Below are 17,272 nucleotides of genomic sequence, written 5' to 3' on the forward strand. Positions count from 1 at the left end.
CCAGCAATCCAGCAATCACCAGCACTATTTAAGAGCACAACTCACCTCCAGTCTCTGTCAAGCCTTGAACGAGGAAATATCCACTAACCTGCTCTCTGTGCTTTTCAGACGATTGTTCCTGAGACTACTCCAGTCTGTTTCCTCAGTACACCCTGGTGTTACTTACCTGTTTTCCCTCGTCCAGAGACTCCTCCATCTCCCTGGTGTTCATACTCCGCGTCCTTTGGATTGTGATACTTACCACACTCAAGCCTGCCGTTATCTGCAAGAGAAAAGACGGTCATTCATCAGTATTATACTCGCAGCGCCCGTTGATGCATCTGAACTTCCCTACTGTCCTACGAAAGCTTCATTAAAAGTTATTCTGAATCCTTCTAACCTTGTTGTCCTAGTGTGTATCCTGACAGTGGTAGAACCAACATGCAGGTAGACATCCTCATCCTAAAAGGTGCGCGTGTGCGTGTATGTGTGCGTGTGTGTGTGTGATGTATGTGCGTGTGTAAGTGTGTGTGTGTGTGTGTGTGTGTGTGTGTGTGTGTGTATGTATGTGTGTATATATATATATATGTATGTGTATATATGTGTATATGTGTGTGATGTATGTGATTTTGCATGAAGATTACACCAGCTTAATGACTTTTAAAATCATTGAATAGTTATTTTTATTGTTTTAGAATACGCTATAGATGATTTAAAAAATGCATGAAAACAAAACACAAATTAACTTATAACTTGATGCATGTTTAAAACCATATTTTTAAAACATTTCTAATGTTTATCACCTTAGACAATGTCATTTGTCAATGACCCAGTACCTCACTGACCAGTCTGTAAAAAAAAAAAAAAAGATTTTTACACAAATGTAAATTCTGTCATGATTTATTTACCTTCATGTCATTGCAAATACTTATGACTTTGCATTCTTCCTTGGAACACAAGGAGAATTAAGAAAGTTGATGCTGCTCTTTCTCATACAATAAAATTGAAGGAGTGATTAGCCTAACATTTTCTTTTTGGAATATAACAGTTCCAGAGTGATCGGTAACATGACATTTATTAGTCAAGGGATTAGCTCCAAAAACTTTTCTCTGGAACTGAGTGTCCATAAAGCAATTTTGGGGCTGAATGCGCCAGCCAAGCAACTGACATTGAGATTAATTTTGAGATTGAGATTGCCTCTGACTAAATAGCAAGCAGCAAATCGTGGTTCATGGCTGCGTCATAACCTAAAGCTATTTGTTATTTTTATTTGGCCCACCCCATCTTCCTGTTCAATTTGTCAACACAGTAAAGAAAGTTATGCTCATTAAATCATTTCATGGGGTCTTTAAGTCTTCACTGTGTAAGCTGCATTACTCTTGTGGGCCTTTTTATCATGGAAACCATTGGCATGACTTCCTAGCCCTGCTGTCCCATCCCCTCCATCTCTATTTAGACAAGCCCAGTAAATAAAAGGTGTTTACAGAGCCTCATCCCTCATTTGCTTTATGACCCACAGCTGTCATTCCAGGAAAGAAGGTTGTAAGGAGAATGGCATATACCATGTGCCTGGCTGCCATAAAAAGATCAAACAGGAAAACAGCCAAGGTTTGCCCAAAGTTTACCTTCTCCTTCATGACCTTGGTAAGCCTCACCATGCCACAGCTCATGGGCATTGCTGACCCTTGATCCATGTGTCATGGTTGCGTGACTGACATATTGTATAATACAAAAGAACTTGGCTTGTGCTTCTATGGCAATTATTTCATGACATGCACACTTTTCAAGCAAAACATGCCCATTAACATGTTTTTCAGGTTTCAAATTACAAAACAATAGATATGTTATTAAAAATGAAGACAAAGTATTTGGACACTTTCTAGTTGTCAATCGGATCATGTCCATAGTGGATCATGTTAATGTGATGAACTACACCTGTGGTACTCTGCTAGGATACCTGTGTGAACAGGGGAAAACTGACTTCAAACACAAAAAAATCACCTTGGGATCAGTTAGAAGTAATATTTTATTTTTATAATTTGAATAAAAAGGTAACTGTTTGCAGGTGCCAGCTGTTTTTATATTTTGTATCTATTCCAATGACATTCAGATATTTCATAGTGTGACTTAAAGGGATAGTTCACAAATAAAAATTATCTCATCGTTTACTCAACCTTATGCCATCCCAGATGTGTATGACTTTCTTTCTTCAGCAGAACACAAACCAAGATATTTAACTAACCAAGTTTCAGCTCTGTATTTCCATACAATGCAAGTGAATTTTGATCAAACCTTTGTGACTCCAAAATCACATATCACATAAAGGAAACATAAAAGTAATTAATATGACCCCAGTGTTTAAATCCATATCTTCAGAAGCAATATTATAGGTGTGGGTGAGAAACAGAATAATATTTAAGTAATATTTTACTCAAAATCTTCAATTTAGCTTTCACTTTCAGATATACAAATGAAATTAAACAGGCATGACATGTGACTTTCAGATGTAAAAGTTAAAGTAGAGATTTAGAGTAAAAAAGGACTTAAATTTCTATTATATTGCTTCTGAAGTCATGGATTTAAACACTAGAATCTTATGGATTACTTCTATGTTTTCTTTATGTGTTTTTGGAGCTACAAAGTTCTGGCCACCATTCACTTGCATTGTATGGACCTACAGAGCTGAGATATTCTTTTAAACATCTTTGTTTGTGTTCTGCTGAAGAAATAAAGTGATACACATCTGGGATGGCATGAGGGTGACTAAATGAAATTTTTGGTGAACTATCCCTTTGAGTCCTTTTTGCAACCTGAAGTTCTTCAAAATGTTGCATTTTTGTGACACCTGCACTAAAAAAGCTAGATGTAGTGCAACAAATGAAACAGAATAAAGGTGTCTAGAGATGCAAAGTTGTTTTATAAGGTGCCCAGGAAGGGACAGGTTCTGTTTTGTTGTGGCCATGTGGGAACAAGATAATATGTTTTGGCCACTATATATTATATCGAGGGAACGAAATCCTTTTCTCGTGGCCATGACTTTTAATGAAGGGTTAATGTCATCCTTCACTCCACGACATTGTATGTTGTTGGAACATCATCCCCATGGCCCCCATGACTTCCATGACTTTTAATGTTGATGTAAAGTGCTAAAAAATACATATATGACCACATCATGGACAAACAGCATAAAATGGAGATGATTCATTAAATAGCATTTTATTTTGAATTATGAATTGCTGGCATTATGACATGGGTACTTAATAAGTGAAAGGCATCTAAAACACATTCTGAAAGTGAATAGGCTTTGCAGATGAAAATGTGCAAGTGTGAATGAAACTGATTTATCATTGATCAGTTAAAATGTCTCGGATGCCTCCATGGGTACCTCTGGATGCACACAAAGTGTTTGGAAAATGGTATAAAGAGAACAGGATGACATTCTTTCAACATAATATCTAGTGGCAGCAACATATAATCATGTTCCCACGAGTTAATATGACGTGGCCACGACAAAACTTTGTGAACTGAACCTGTCATTCCTGGGCACCATAGTTTTAAACTATACATAGTGTCAAAACAAAATGTGGTGATCCTGCACAAGATGCTGAAAAAAACACAGTGACAGTTTTTCTGTAAAGCTGCTTTGAAATTATGTGTGTTGTGAAAGGCGTTACACAAATAAAAATGACTTGACTTAAGTGAGGCGCAACTCAATGGTCATAGACATCCATACAATTTCTGTTTAGATAGAAAAACAACACAAACAAACATGTAAACAGGCCCTAACTCATCCTATATTTGAAAACTGACCCAATGGGATCAGGTCAGGTTGAAGACCTCTATTGCAGAATAACTGAATAGTGAATTATTTAACAAGTGCACGTATAACGACTATCCATGCACATCCCAAATGTGTATATATCAAGCAACCCAATTATCATTACCGTGATGCAAAAAAAAGTTACATAAAAAAATGCATTAAGCATACAAAAAAGATTACATCAAATGTGAATTAGATAATGCAAAATTAATAAATCAATTTTATGCTTTTAAGAGCCCTCCCAAAAATATCAGGCACTGGTAAAACATCTGCTATAATATAATGACATATGTGCACTCTATATGATTCACCCATATAGCATCAGATTTTCCAACCCACCTCCATAATCTAGGTCATTTATGGATTAGATGATCATAATCACATAACCTTTACTGATACCTTGAACTTCATCCCAAAGGTGATACTTCCAATCCTCTTCTAAGGCTTCACATAAGATGACTCTGAATACTAACAATACTGGCAAAGTCTTGTCTGACAGCCTTTCACCATTATTCAAAGAATTTAGTTCATTGCTTGACTTGAGGGGATGTGAAGTTAAAGTTTAATAAAGGTTCATTACAATTCAAAAGTCAGAGCTCAGATTCAGACAGTGTACTTCGCATGACATGACATGTATACCCACTGGCCCTCAAATAAAGGAAAGGACTGTGCGTACTGTGTGCGCTTGTTGGAAAACAAAAATTGTCCAAATGTTTTATGCTCAGGTTTGAAAAAGGAATGTGTTGTGTCACTAATTCCTTGAGCAAAGCCTTCAAGGATTTCCGCGGGGCATGATCTAGTATTCACATCTTTGCTAATAAATTAACCTTCTGTGACTTTCAATGCTCTCCCTACTTTCAGACAATTAAATATTTATGTACATTTCAGATCTTTTTCGACTCTTTGGAACGCGCGTTGTGACCTAGATAATGCAGCTGTAAAAATTTATTTTAATTTTTACACAAAAACACAGTTGTCCGTGTTATGTAACTCTACCATTCCCTACATTTAGGAAATCATTCATGATTTAAGACACTTTGTGCAAAGTAGGACATAAACTCGTAAGATTTTTATTGATTGCTTCTATGCCATGCTAGTGTAACGGGAGCCAGCTGGCACATGTGATAGCTATGCAGTGTGTGTATACCTCACTCCCCTGGCCTCAAGAGGCGCACTAGCGACTGACACTAGAAGCTGTAGCCTTTAGCCTCCTCGTTAGTGCACCTGTCTCTAATACCGGCGAGCCCTGTTTGAAGAGGGTCGAGCAGGACCGGTTACACTAGATGAAATGCAAAAAGAATGGCTTAAAATACCAATTTGGTCCTACAGTGGCAGAATCAAAAAGGCCAAAAAGGTTTAATGAACCGTTCATACCAAACACCAAACAAAAGACATAATGAGCATAATAATAGGAAAAGCATTTATAAAAGCAACCGCACTGTGAACAAAAATAACAAAATTAATAAATGTATTACTAAATATTATCAGAACATTTTTTATAATCTGCCATGTTGATTCCAAACCCATATGATTTTCTTTCTTCTATGGAACACAAAAGGAGATGTTAGGTATAATGACAGCCTCAGTCACCCTTCACTTTCAGTTTATGGAGAAAAAGATGCAATTAAAATGTAATTAAATAATCCAATCAGAATTTAGAGTCAGACCTACCCGCTTTATAATAATAAAGAACTTCACTAAGGGCAGCAGCCACATAACCATCAGAGTGTGCAGTTGAGTTACGGTGTGCCTGCCGGTGGGCACAATGGAGATGACTCTGTGGAGAGCACAACCAGAACACCTCATTACCAAGCACTCCAAGGTATCCAGTGACAAGGAGAAGGACCTAAAAATAGTGTATTCCTTTCTGGCCTGTCTGATAAGGTTGCATTGTACTGCGGCATTCATAATTTGAGAGATAACATAACTGACTTGAGCGTGCTGCGGCTTGTCCTCAGGTGACTGAATATTTAATAGACAGGAAGTACAGAACCGAGGGCTAGAACATTTTCCTATATTTCCTGAACACAGATGTGGACGGCACTCTTGGGGGGAATTCGCTAAGAACAATAGCATCGGTTATTTGCACGAGCTGTGTCGTTGTAGTATCCGCTTTACTAAAGGAATTATGCAAGTCTGGAAATGGCGCAAACACGGAAATGTATTGAACACAAAGAGCATGGCGCAATTCCAGATCTAGCAGGCCAGTTCTAAGTGTGAGGTAGAGGAGGATGAATTCATTTAAGTTCTCATAGTGCAGAAATATTTGATTCCTATTTACATTTGATTCCTTGTTAAATGGAAAGTTCACCCAAAAAGGTAAATTCTCTCATGATTTACTCACCCTCCTGGCATCCCAAATGTGTATGACTTTCTTTCTTCTGCAGAACAGAAATTAAGATTTTTAGAAGAATATCTCAGCTCTGTCGGTTCATACAATGTAAGTGAATGGTGGCCAGAACTTTGAAGCTTCAAAGCATAAAAGTAATCCAAACAACTCTAATGCTCAGACATGATTTGATAGTTTTTTTTTTAATCATAAATGATCCTCCCTGCCCAGTATGGGTGGATATGAACAAAGAATGTGAACCACCAAAAACAGAAGAAGAGTGGGAAAGTGAAGTGGAGATTGACTGAGCAGGGAGGGGAATTTATAGGGCAAAAAAAAAGACATAATATTGATCTACTTTTATGTTAGCCTTCTGTGGATTTTGGAGCTTAAAATTTTTGGCACCCATTCACTTACATTGTACTGACCTACAGAGCTGAAATATTCTTCAAAAAAACTTTGTGTTCACCAGATGGAAGAAAATCATGCACATATTGGATGGCATGAGGGTGAGTAAATGATGAGAGAATTTTCATTTTTGGGTGAACTAGCCCTTTATTTTGGATTGCGGGTGACTTTGAGAACTGCGCACAAATGTAATGCAACTCTTTCATAATTTTGCACCTCAGAGCCACAAAATACTTAGTAATACTTAGTATTCTACTGCAGTCATCACATTACCACTGAAACCATTAGAAATCACATGACTGCTCGATTGAGCTGTCTCCGTCTTTATTAGCATTAACATTAGCATTACTCAGATGTTGCAGATCTCAGCACTTTATTTCAGGTAAAACAAATTAGCTTTCAGTTTATCACTGTAAAAACCCTGTTAAACTTAACAGTGGCTATTGAGCTTTGTATTGCCTGCATTACACTGCTAAACATATATATATATATATATTTTTTTTTTTTTTTAATAGTAAAAATTTTAGCAGCTTGGTTTAAACAAAAGCTCTTTTTGCAGTGTAGTTTTGAGTTCTAAAACATATATTTTTCAAGTACAATGAACTCTTATTGTGTTTAAAGATTAAGGAAGATTTGATTCCTCATGTCATGAACCTTTTAAAAAGTATAGCCACGACATAACTCACACTAAATTAATTGATCACACTAAAACATGTTAACATGAATAATACTTATATGTTGTGGCTATACTTTTAAAACAATGTTAATGGACTGGCCAAAATGATCAACATTATGCTACAAATGCTGTAGATACTTGTATTAAACTCTGAACATTCCAGAAGGTTTATTTTTCAACCCACTAGCAAACAGTTTAATTTCTATTTTTCTTTTTCCTCTTGTGTTTTATGCATTAATCTAACAACATTTTGTGAGGGTTTCTCTTAAAACTTAAAACTATTTGCCTATTGCTAAAAAAAATAATAAACTTAGTTCAAGATACATTTTCTGTAAAGTTATTATATAATTTAATTTTGCTTCTGAAAGTGATCTCATTTTAAGGGTGTTTAGATATTTTTTACTTGAAAACAGGTCAGAAATACAGATCAGGCACAGGTAAATGGTCCTATATAGGTACGGAGCTTTGATGAAAACCAGCTTTCCTTGATTATAGTGGATTCAATTTCATTCCAGTTGTTGATGACAGCAAAATGAATGCTGTGTTTATGCCCTCGTCTTTGGCAGCAATTCAGATTTGGTCACCTTATTCCTGGATCGCTGTATGTAAGACAGGACCAGTCATTCTCGTTGTCACGAATCTCTGGGGTGGTGGGATCTGGGTCAAGGTTTCGTGGTTTTTTTTGTGCCTGTAAAGCCCTCTCAAGTTACGGCATTGCAAATAAAACCACGGTAATTGAATCATGCCACACTGAATAAATCAGCGGAAACTGGACACTTAACTATGTGCAGGGGGCAATTATTCATAGAGGAGCTTATTGTGCAAACACTCTCTCTGTCTCTCTCCCTTTCTCAGTCTTAAATATGCAATGTTATGATAGATCATACAGATTAGCTGCAGTAGATGTAATGTATGATTGTCACGTCATTCTTGTGTTTTCCCCTTGGACTCTTATGTTTAAATTTTTAAGAGACTCTTATTTCTTAGTTAGGGGACACCTTTACCTTTGGGCTCCTAGAATCGTTACCACCTTTCACCCCAATAGCTACGGCCCTGCCTCTTCCCTTCACAACACCCTGACAATGATAACCTGAAGACATACTTAATGTAAAATTCAAGGGATTAATAATTTAGAAAGCTTCCTTAACATATTTAAGACTTAATGTAAAGTTAGCCATCATTTGACAAGTAAGACTCTTGTACTGTGTTAATTGTTTGCTAACGTATTTTGTGTTCCCTATCAAAAATTACCCACTTAGATTGTTTATAAATCTCTCAAAATAATATATATATATATATATATATATATATATATATATATATATATGTTTTTTTTTTTTCATATTTCTTACAGGTTTTGTACTACTTTATTAACATATTTAAAAAATATATTTTTTTTTGATAGAAGGATTACTTGAACTGCGCTTATACAGTGCCAGTGGAGGGCACTTCATGGGGAATAATAATAATAATAATAATAATTACATGCTGTAATTGAATAACCACTTGCCTGATCTGAAGTTTAGAATCTGGACTTTATAATGCATATAACTGACCCTATACAAATCCTTAAACAATGATTTTTAATTTGCCGACAAATAAGAACTGTTCGAGTTGGTAAAACCATACAAAAGATGAGATAGTCATTTCTTATATATTGTTGGAAAGGTCTCAATTAGTAAAAGACAATGAGCAAACTTGTTTCAATCAGAGGCCAAACTGCAATGTGTATTAGTGTATGAACTTCACACCGACACACATAAGTATAATAAACAGAAGAGGCTTTTTGTCACATTTTTCCTCATTACTTCCTAAAACATAAATATAACATAGACAATGACATATTGTAACTTAAAGCAGTCAATCCCAATTCAAGCAAGCCCAAACACAATATAATATTATATGTAGATCTTGAAATATACCTCAAAGAGTGTACATGAAAAGACAATGCACAAAAGGGCACTCAACGCACATTGTGTGTGTGTGTGTGTGTGTGTGTGTGTGTGTGTGTGTGTGTGTGTGTGTGTGTGTGTGTGTGTGTGTGTGTGTGTGTGTGTGTGTGTGTGTGTGTGTGTGTGTGTGTGTGTGTGTGTGTGTGTGTGTTTATGTGAGTCTGTGGACATGTCTGGGGACTTTGTATGTGCAAATACACATCCACATATGTGCTCATCTATAGGATTGGGATGCTCCTGAACACTTAATTTTTCTGTATATACACAACAATTTTAACAGTGTAAGAGAGATAAAACCAATAAAATGGAAAATGGTCATTTTTTTTTCTTTTGTGTTTTCAGAAACCATATGTGAACAAAGTCAAGAATTTTTTTCCAATTGTATCCGAAACACAACATAAGGGTTAATGGCTGGGTTTCCTGAAGCACTAACTAGAACTTTAGTAGCACTTAAGTAGTATTTAATCTCTAAGGCATGTTTTCCAAAAGCATCGTTATCTAAGTAGTTCATAAAAACTTTGAAAATTAACGAGAGCTTTGAACCACTCTTAAGTCCATTAAGTGCAACTTAAATGAATCTTTCTTGCATCATTAACAGTATATCAAAGACAATGGGACATTGAATAAATTGTATTAATATATTTTGATGAATGAAAAGCCATTGTAAACTATTTCAGTACTATTTTAAAAATCACAGTGAAATCAATAGGCAGAAACTGTAGACTGTGCATGTGACATCATCTAAAGGACAAGACACGTAATACAGTATAACGTTATATTAGCGTTATATTATTATTTCTTGGATGAGTGTAATTGTAATGGCAATAGAAAGAAGCTATGTCTTGTTAAATAGATTATTTAAAAAGACATGTGTAATGTAATGTGACCATGCAGTTTAAAACTTAAATATGCCTGAATAAATAAAGTATGATTAAAAAAAGAGGTTAGAGTAAGAGTGTGCCATGAGAGATTACCTCTCTCTCTTCCTCTTCCTCCTTCCTCCAATAGCTGGTTCAAATTGGCTCACCACAAATTGCATGATGCATAACGGCAGTAAGGCTACAAATACATGGTACCTTTAACTCTAACCAGATGATCTATTAATATTTAGGTCTATGAGTAGTTCAGTACTGATGCCCATCATTTTAATCCTGTTGTGTGTGTATTTGTTCAGTTTCAAGCCAAAAAATTTAGGCTACGTGAGAGTCGATTCGTGAATCATTCACGTTACATGCATTTATTGGTCACATTCATTAATCTCTATAACTTAGCATCAATAGCCTACATCTGAAACTCCATCTTACTAAAGCCATCATTATTTCTATAATTAAATTCTGTAATCAAATTTCCATGCCTCGACTAGATTACAAACAACTTCCATGTTTGTTAGTAGTTCCACAACATCAGTATTTGCTAAAGTGATCAGTACCTTTGGACTGGACAGCTCCCGTAACGAAGCACTTAAATTCTAATTTATAACGAGCGATCTACGTGCTGGCTTGGGAAACAGGCATTACTCCATTGTATAATAACTAGTGACTTTAGTTAAAATTTAGTAAAAATTGGAAATTGCAACGTTATTAGGAAACCCAGCCAACATCTCTTTTTTTTTCTCACTAGGATCAAAGCTAGAGGAGAAAATCATTGCCACTGCAAATATTTTGCACAGTAAACTCGGTAAAAGAAAATGTAGAATTAAAGTAACATACTGCATATCATATCCTTTTGCGATTTTTTTCATTTTCATTAAAATGCATTTTGTGTAACATAACTTGAACTTAATGATTTAGTCTTTATTGTACTGTTGGAGTTGACCTTGCCTAATTTTAATATCTTTTTCATCCAAAAGTTGATTTCAGCTGTGTCCAGGAGAGGTGTACACGTCAATTTTCTTTCCATTTATTTTTATGCATCTGAATTGTATCACAAGTACCACAATTGTTTCTAGGGAGAAAGTATCTCCTAACTGGAGGGAACAGGCTGAAGTCTCAGAACCTGTCACAGACCTCTGTGGAACAAGGGAAGCAAGTTAGACAACATTCTGGTCATTAACTCCTTTCGAGAGTTGTAAGTGTTTGGAGACAGTCATTATAGCTCAACTCACAGACCTTGCAGACATCACTCTGTGCCTGAAAACTGGGACAGCATGACATATGAGTCACAGTCACTTTATTATTTCTATTTCTGAAATTCTGTTGTGCAGTGTGGAGCAGGTTATTGGGAAAAAAAAGACACCAGTTCAATAGCCGTAATGCTGGAAGTTGAACTCTGCATAATTTCCATCTCAGATAAAGATTAGAAACCCATTAAATAAGGTTCCCCTTCTGTCGCTCTCTCCACGTTGTGTCAGAGAAGCGACACTAGGGGTCTCTCTTGAGCGCCGATATTCACCTCTGAACTATGAAAAAAGGCCAATGAGAGATGGCACCCAGTATTTGCATGTCCCGCCCCCGGACATACGGGTATTTAAGCTGCGCAAATACGGGAGTTCATTCAGAAAAATTCTTCGGAGCCGATGGTCGTGCATGCAGTCTGCTGCGAGTTACACACCAAGTTCCTGTTTAATCCTCTGACGCTTTGCATGCTGTTGGATCTGACGGCGCATAACAGCGGCTTTCTCATTCGTGCACGGCTGTGCATTCTTGCCCCTTGGCGCTTCGACAGCGCAGACAATCGAAAGAGTTATTCTAAAAGAGTGAATTTCGCTCTAAAAGAGCAAAACACAGCGGCGTTGAACGTCCTTCTCAGGACGCGTCTTTTTAAAGACGATTTTCCGCCTATGTGTAGTTTCTGGATGCGTTGATTCTCCCCACCTCTGACGGCCATAAACACTGCCTTGCATTCCTGGGTTGCGATCACACGCAGGCAGCGTTTTTATGACTGGTCTATGTTTTCAGTACGAGAACATAGCCATGACAGCATTGCGGTCGTAGGCTTTTTCTTGTAGTGAGAAAAAGCCACTTCAGCCGCCTCGCCTCGCCTCCTTCCTACGGGATTGAGGCAGGCGCCGGTGATGAAAACGATCTGGGGACAGTGACGGGTTCCGTTTGCCGGGTGAACCCCTCGAAACCCCCGCCTCCCGGCACGCTTGCTTGTTTCCGTCCGAGCTTGGGATGAGCATTCTCTCCAATGGGTTATGTTTTCAGTGTGAGAACATAACCGCGGCAGCGTTGCGATCTCTGCTTTCTCTTGTAGTGAGAGAGAGCCATTTCAGCCGCCCCCCCGCGCCTTGCCTCCTTCCTACGGGATTGAGGCAGGTGCCGCGGGCGATGGAGAACGATCTGGGGAGAATAACGGGACGCTTTCGCCGGGTAAATCCCCTCGAAAACCTCCCGCCTCCCCGGCACGCTTGCCTGCTTCCCCTGAGCTTGGGATTAGTGCGGTCCGCTTAACAGCCTACCGTCCGGTCCCTCGAGCTCCCCGGCATTGGATGATGACATCACCGCTGCATCGGAGAGCGTAACAGCGGCGTCGGATGCGGATAACTAGCCTGGGCCGCCACCTTCGGGTCTCCGCCCAGTCTGAGCCTGATGCAAGAAGGTCCGCTATGCTTCTCCCGGCTTAATTGGTTATACACAGCCGCCCCCCCCCCGGATTCCTTCCCGGACATGCATGACGAGCTGAGCAAGCCCGGCTTCCTCGCTCCTCCGCTCTCGCTACCCTCAGTGGTAGAACGGTCCCAGACCGCTCCCTCCTGCACGCCATGGCCCCCTCCTGCAAGTCCACCGGGCCAGGGCACTTCAAAATCTGCACTTGGGTGATCCTGTTCTTGACGTGCTGCAGGAACTGCACTCAAACAGGCAATGGCTACTCCGTGGTCCAGAAACGCAACGATGGACAGGCAGTACAGGAGGCAGACAAAGCACGCTTTCTCAAACGCCCCCATCCTCAGTGGTGAAGAAAGAGACGAAGGCTATTTGCAAACCTGCCGCCAGGGGCCATGCCCTGTCTGCTTGCCCAGGGCGTCCTCCTGCAGCTTTCAAGAAAGAAAGAAAGTGGTGCTCCACCTCAACTAACAAGTGAGTGGGCCCAGCTCTCAGCCCCAGCGTTGAGCTCCCCGCAGAAGTTGGACGCCCATCGTCTCATGGACCCCCTTGAGGAAACCAGAAGGCTCCCAGGTGCTCCTGAGATGACAGACCCAGGGACCGAGACGTTAGCTCCGGAGCTGGTAAGACCACTCCGTTCCCCGGTGGAGGGCCGGGAGGAGAATTTTTTGCTAAATTCTTTACACTCTATAGAGTTATATAGAGCTATTTCCTTGTTGTCTCTGGGGTCACCTGGCCCGCAAATGCCGTTCTCATGGCACTCTGCTTTCAGGCCTCAACAGTCTCGGCTCCATGGACGCGGTGTCCCCGCCTTCAGCCCCACGACTGTTCCCCGGCTGGCCGGTTCAGACGAGTCCAGAGGACGCCAGCATCAGACCTCCTCCTCAGTCACGAACCCGCCCCCTGCCGGATGCGCGGAGCAAGTTAAGTGCTTTGAGTTTATTCTCAGCACCAGAGCCTCGGGCGCCACGTTGCCTCCTGACGCCGCGTTACCTGTTCCGTACCGCTGCGTAGCCCCGCCGGGTACGTCCAAAAAACTTATCCCCTTGGTGCCCCTAGCACGGAGTTTAGAGGCGTGGCTTTCACTGCCCAACCCGTCACACTGGCTGCACCGGACCATTCGACTCGGTTACGCAATTCAGTTTGCCAGGTCTCCGCCCCCCTTCGTGGGTGTACATTTTTCCGCAGTACACAGCCAACATGCCTATTCCCTGTGCGAAGAAATCGCCTCCCTTCTATTAAAGGACACGATAGAGCCTGTCCCTCCAACCGAAACGAAGAAGGGTTTCTAAAGCACTTACTTCCTTGTACCCAAGAAAGGCGGTGACTTACGACCGATCTTGGACCTGCGAGTTTTCAATCGGACCTTGTCCAAACTCCCGTTCAAAATGCTCACCCAGAAACAAATTCTATCTGCCGTCCGACATCTAGATTGGTTCTCAGCGGTAGACCTGAAGGACGCGTACTTCCACGTCTCAATTCACCCTCGACATCGACCCTTCCTAAGGTTCGCGTTCGACGGCCAGGCGTATCAGTACAAAGTCCTCCCCTTTGGCCTGTCTCTGTCCCCTCGCGCCTTCACGAAAGTCGCAGAGGCAGCTCTAGCCCCGCTCCGAGAAGCCGGCATATGCATACTCAATTACCTCGACGACTGGCTCATACTGACCCACTCCCGAAAGTTACTATGCGCACACAGAGACCAGGTGCTCAGCCACCTCAGCCGTTTGGGGCTTCAGGTCAACTGGGAAAAGAGCAATTTCTCCCCGGTCCAGAGCATCTCTTTTCTCGGCCTGGAGTTAGACTCAGTCCCAATGACAGCACGTCTCTCCAACGAGCGTGCTCAGTCAGTGCTGAAATGCCTCGCTTCTTTCAAGCCAGGCGCCGTGGTCCCGCTAAAACGTTTCCAACAGCTCCTGGGGCATATGGCATCCTCCACGGCGGCTGCGTCGCTGGGGTTGATGCATATGAGACCACTTCAGCACTGGCTCCGGACTCGAGTCCCGAGACGAGCATGGCGCCGCGGCACGCACAACATAAAAGTTACCTCTGCCTGCCGCCAAACCTTCAAACCCTGGACAGACCTCTGCTTTCTAAGGGCAGGAGTACCCTTGCAGCAGGTGTCCCGTCGCGTTCTGGTCACAACCGATGCCTCCAAATTGGGTTGGGGCGCCGTGTGCAACGGGCGCACGGCCGCAGGCCGGTGGAACCAAGGCCGCTGCGCTGGCACATCAACTGCCTAGAGCTGCTGGCTGTTTTTCTGGCCCTGCAAAAGTTTCTTCCGTTAATTCGGTAGAATTACGGTAGACGGCAAGTCTCTTGGTAAGCATGACTTAATCGTCAGGTTCCTAAAAGGTGCCCGGAGGATAACTCCCTCCCGGCCTAACCTGTTCCCCTCCTGGGATCTCTCGGTCGGTCCTTACAGGACTCCAGAGACCCCCTTCGAGCCGCTTGACTCAGTTGGACTCAGGGCCCTCTCTCTCAAGACTGCCCTGCTGATCGCGCTCGCTTCCATCAAGAGGGTCGGGGACCTGCATGCGTTCTCTGTTAGCGACGCTTGCCTGGAGTTCGGTCCGGCAGATACTTTTGTGATCCTAAGACCGCGACCGGGCTATGTGCCCAAGGTTCCTACCACACCCTTCAGGGATCAGGTGGTGAACCTGCAAGCGCTGCCCCAGGAGGAGGCAGACCCAGCCCTTTCACTGCTGTGTCCAGTACGTGCTTTATGTATTTATCTGGACCGCACACAGAGCACCAGACGCTCTGAGCAGCTCTTCGTCTGCTTTGGGGGACAGCAGAAAGGGAACACTGTCTCCAAGCAGAGACTCGCCCACTGGGTTGTCGACGCCATTTCCCTGGCTTATAACACCCAGGCCGTGTCCCCCCCCTTGCGTCCTCATGGGCACTGGCTAGGGGCACTGCCCTAGCAGGCATTTGTAGAGCAGCGGGCTGGACAACACCTAACACTTTTGCGAGATTCTACAATCAGGTACCGAGCCCGTAGAACTCGGTAGCACGCCCACGATTTGACCGGGTGAATCGCTTGCACCTAGCGCCCTTCCCCCTAACCAGGGGAAACAGTGCGCCTTCATTCCCAGGAGATCTCAGGTTTGGGACACTGGTTGATTCCTCCCTAGCCCTCATGGGTCGCAGTTCAGCGGAGGAACGCGCCGACCCAAGCCACTGCGGCTACCGCAAGCTACCCTGTACTGGTATAGGTGCTCCACAGGTAAGGCCTCCTTCGGACTCCCCCTGTGTGTAACACCACGGTTCTTTCCCCTCTGGCAAGCGGACTCCCGTGTTTCCCTTAGGCAGTCACGGCTGCCTCGGTTGCCGTGCTGTATGTTCCCCCCTCTATGAGGCTGGATCCACCACCGCACCTAATTTTCCACATAGGGCCTAAGTCAGGCCTCTGATGGTTTTGCCACTTAAACTTGCCTCCCCTCTCGGGTAGGCGTGGCCTCCGCAGGGTCTTCTCCGCCCTGAATAAGGGCTAAGACCCCCTTCCCTCAATGCGTGTAAGGGCCCCGGCCTTAGTTGCTCTATGCGAGAAACATAGAGAGAAAAGAGGCCCGGCCAGGCTTGGCCCATTCCCAGGTTGGTGGCCAGCACCTTGTTCCCCCCCCAGGGTAACGATAAGGAATCCTGATGGCTTAAATGGGGCATTGGGGAAGGGTACGTGCAGCCTGATACAGTTGGTCGTCCTGCACGTAAGAATACCTGCTCGCTCCTGTACCAGCAGTTCACATACACGGCTCAGCGCATGGCACTTTTATAAGTGGACCCTTAGTGTCGCTTCTTTGACACAACGTGGAGAGAAGCCATTTCCGGCTCCTCAGAAAAATCCTGAATGAACTCCCGTATTTGCGCCGCTTAAATACCCGTATGTCCGGGGGCGGGACATGCAAATACTGGGTGCCAACTCTCATTGGCCTTTTTTCATAGTTCAGAGGTGAATATCGGCGCTCAAGAGAGACCCCTAGTGTCGCTTATCTGACACAACGTCTCGTTCCCTCCATCGGGGAACGGAGGTTACATACGTAACCTAGACGATTCTGAGACCTCTGCTTTGAAGTGCTAGTTTAGTTCTGCAAACAAAAGTTATCTAATCGCTTCTAGCCCAATTATTGATTTATTGAGGAGGTTTCAAAAAGTTCAATAGATAAGACATAAAGGAGAGTTCACCTTGTTTTGCTACGGCATGTGTTTGTGGATCACCTTACATCATGTCCCTTGTCACCACCACATTCATAAAAATACTAAAAAAGATTATTGAGATATATATATATATATATATATATATATATATATATATATATATATATATATATATATATATACATACATTTCACATTGCATTACACCTGGGTTTATTTTAAGGTGACAGCCAAGGTTTGGCACTCAGGGTTTACAATGAAACAACAATGGATATGTCCACCATGCTGGAATCCGGTTACATTTAAATACAATTATTTTTATGCATTGGCAGACACTTTTATCCAAAGGGACTGTTGAGAAATTTCCATCTTTGTATTTCCAGATTATTTAAACTGATCTAAATTAATG

Source organism: Xyrauchen texanus, chromosome 8, assembly GCF_025860055.1.
Source record: "Xyrauchen texanus isolate HMW12.3.18 chromosome 8, RBS_HiC_50CHRs, whole genome shotgun sequence".
NCBI classification, from domain to species: Eukaryota; Metazoa; Chordata; class Actinopteri; order Cypriniformes; family Catostomidae; genus Xyrauchen; species Xyrauchen texanus.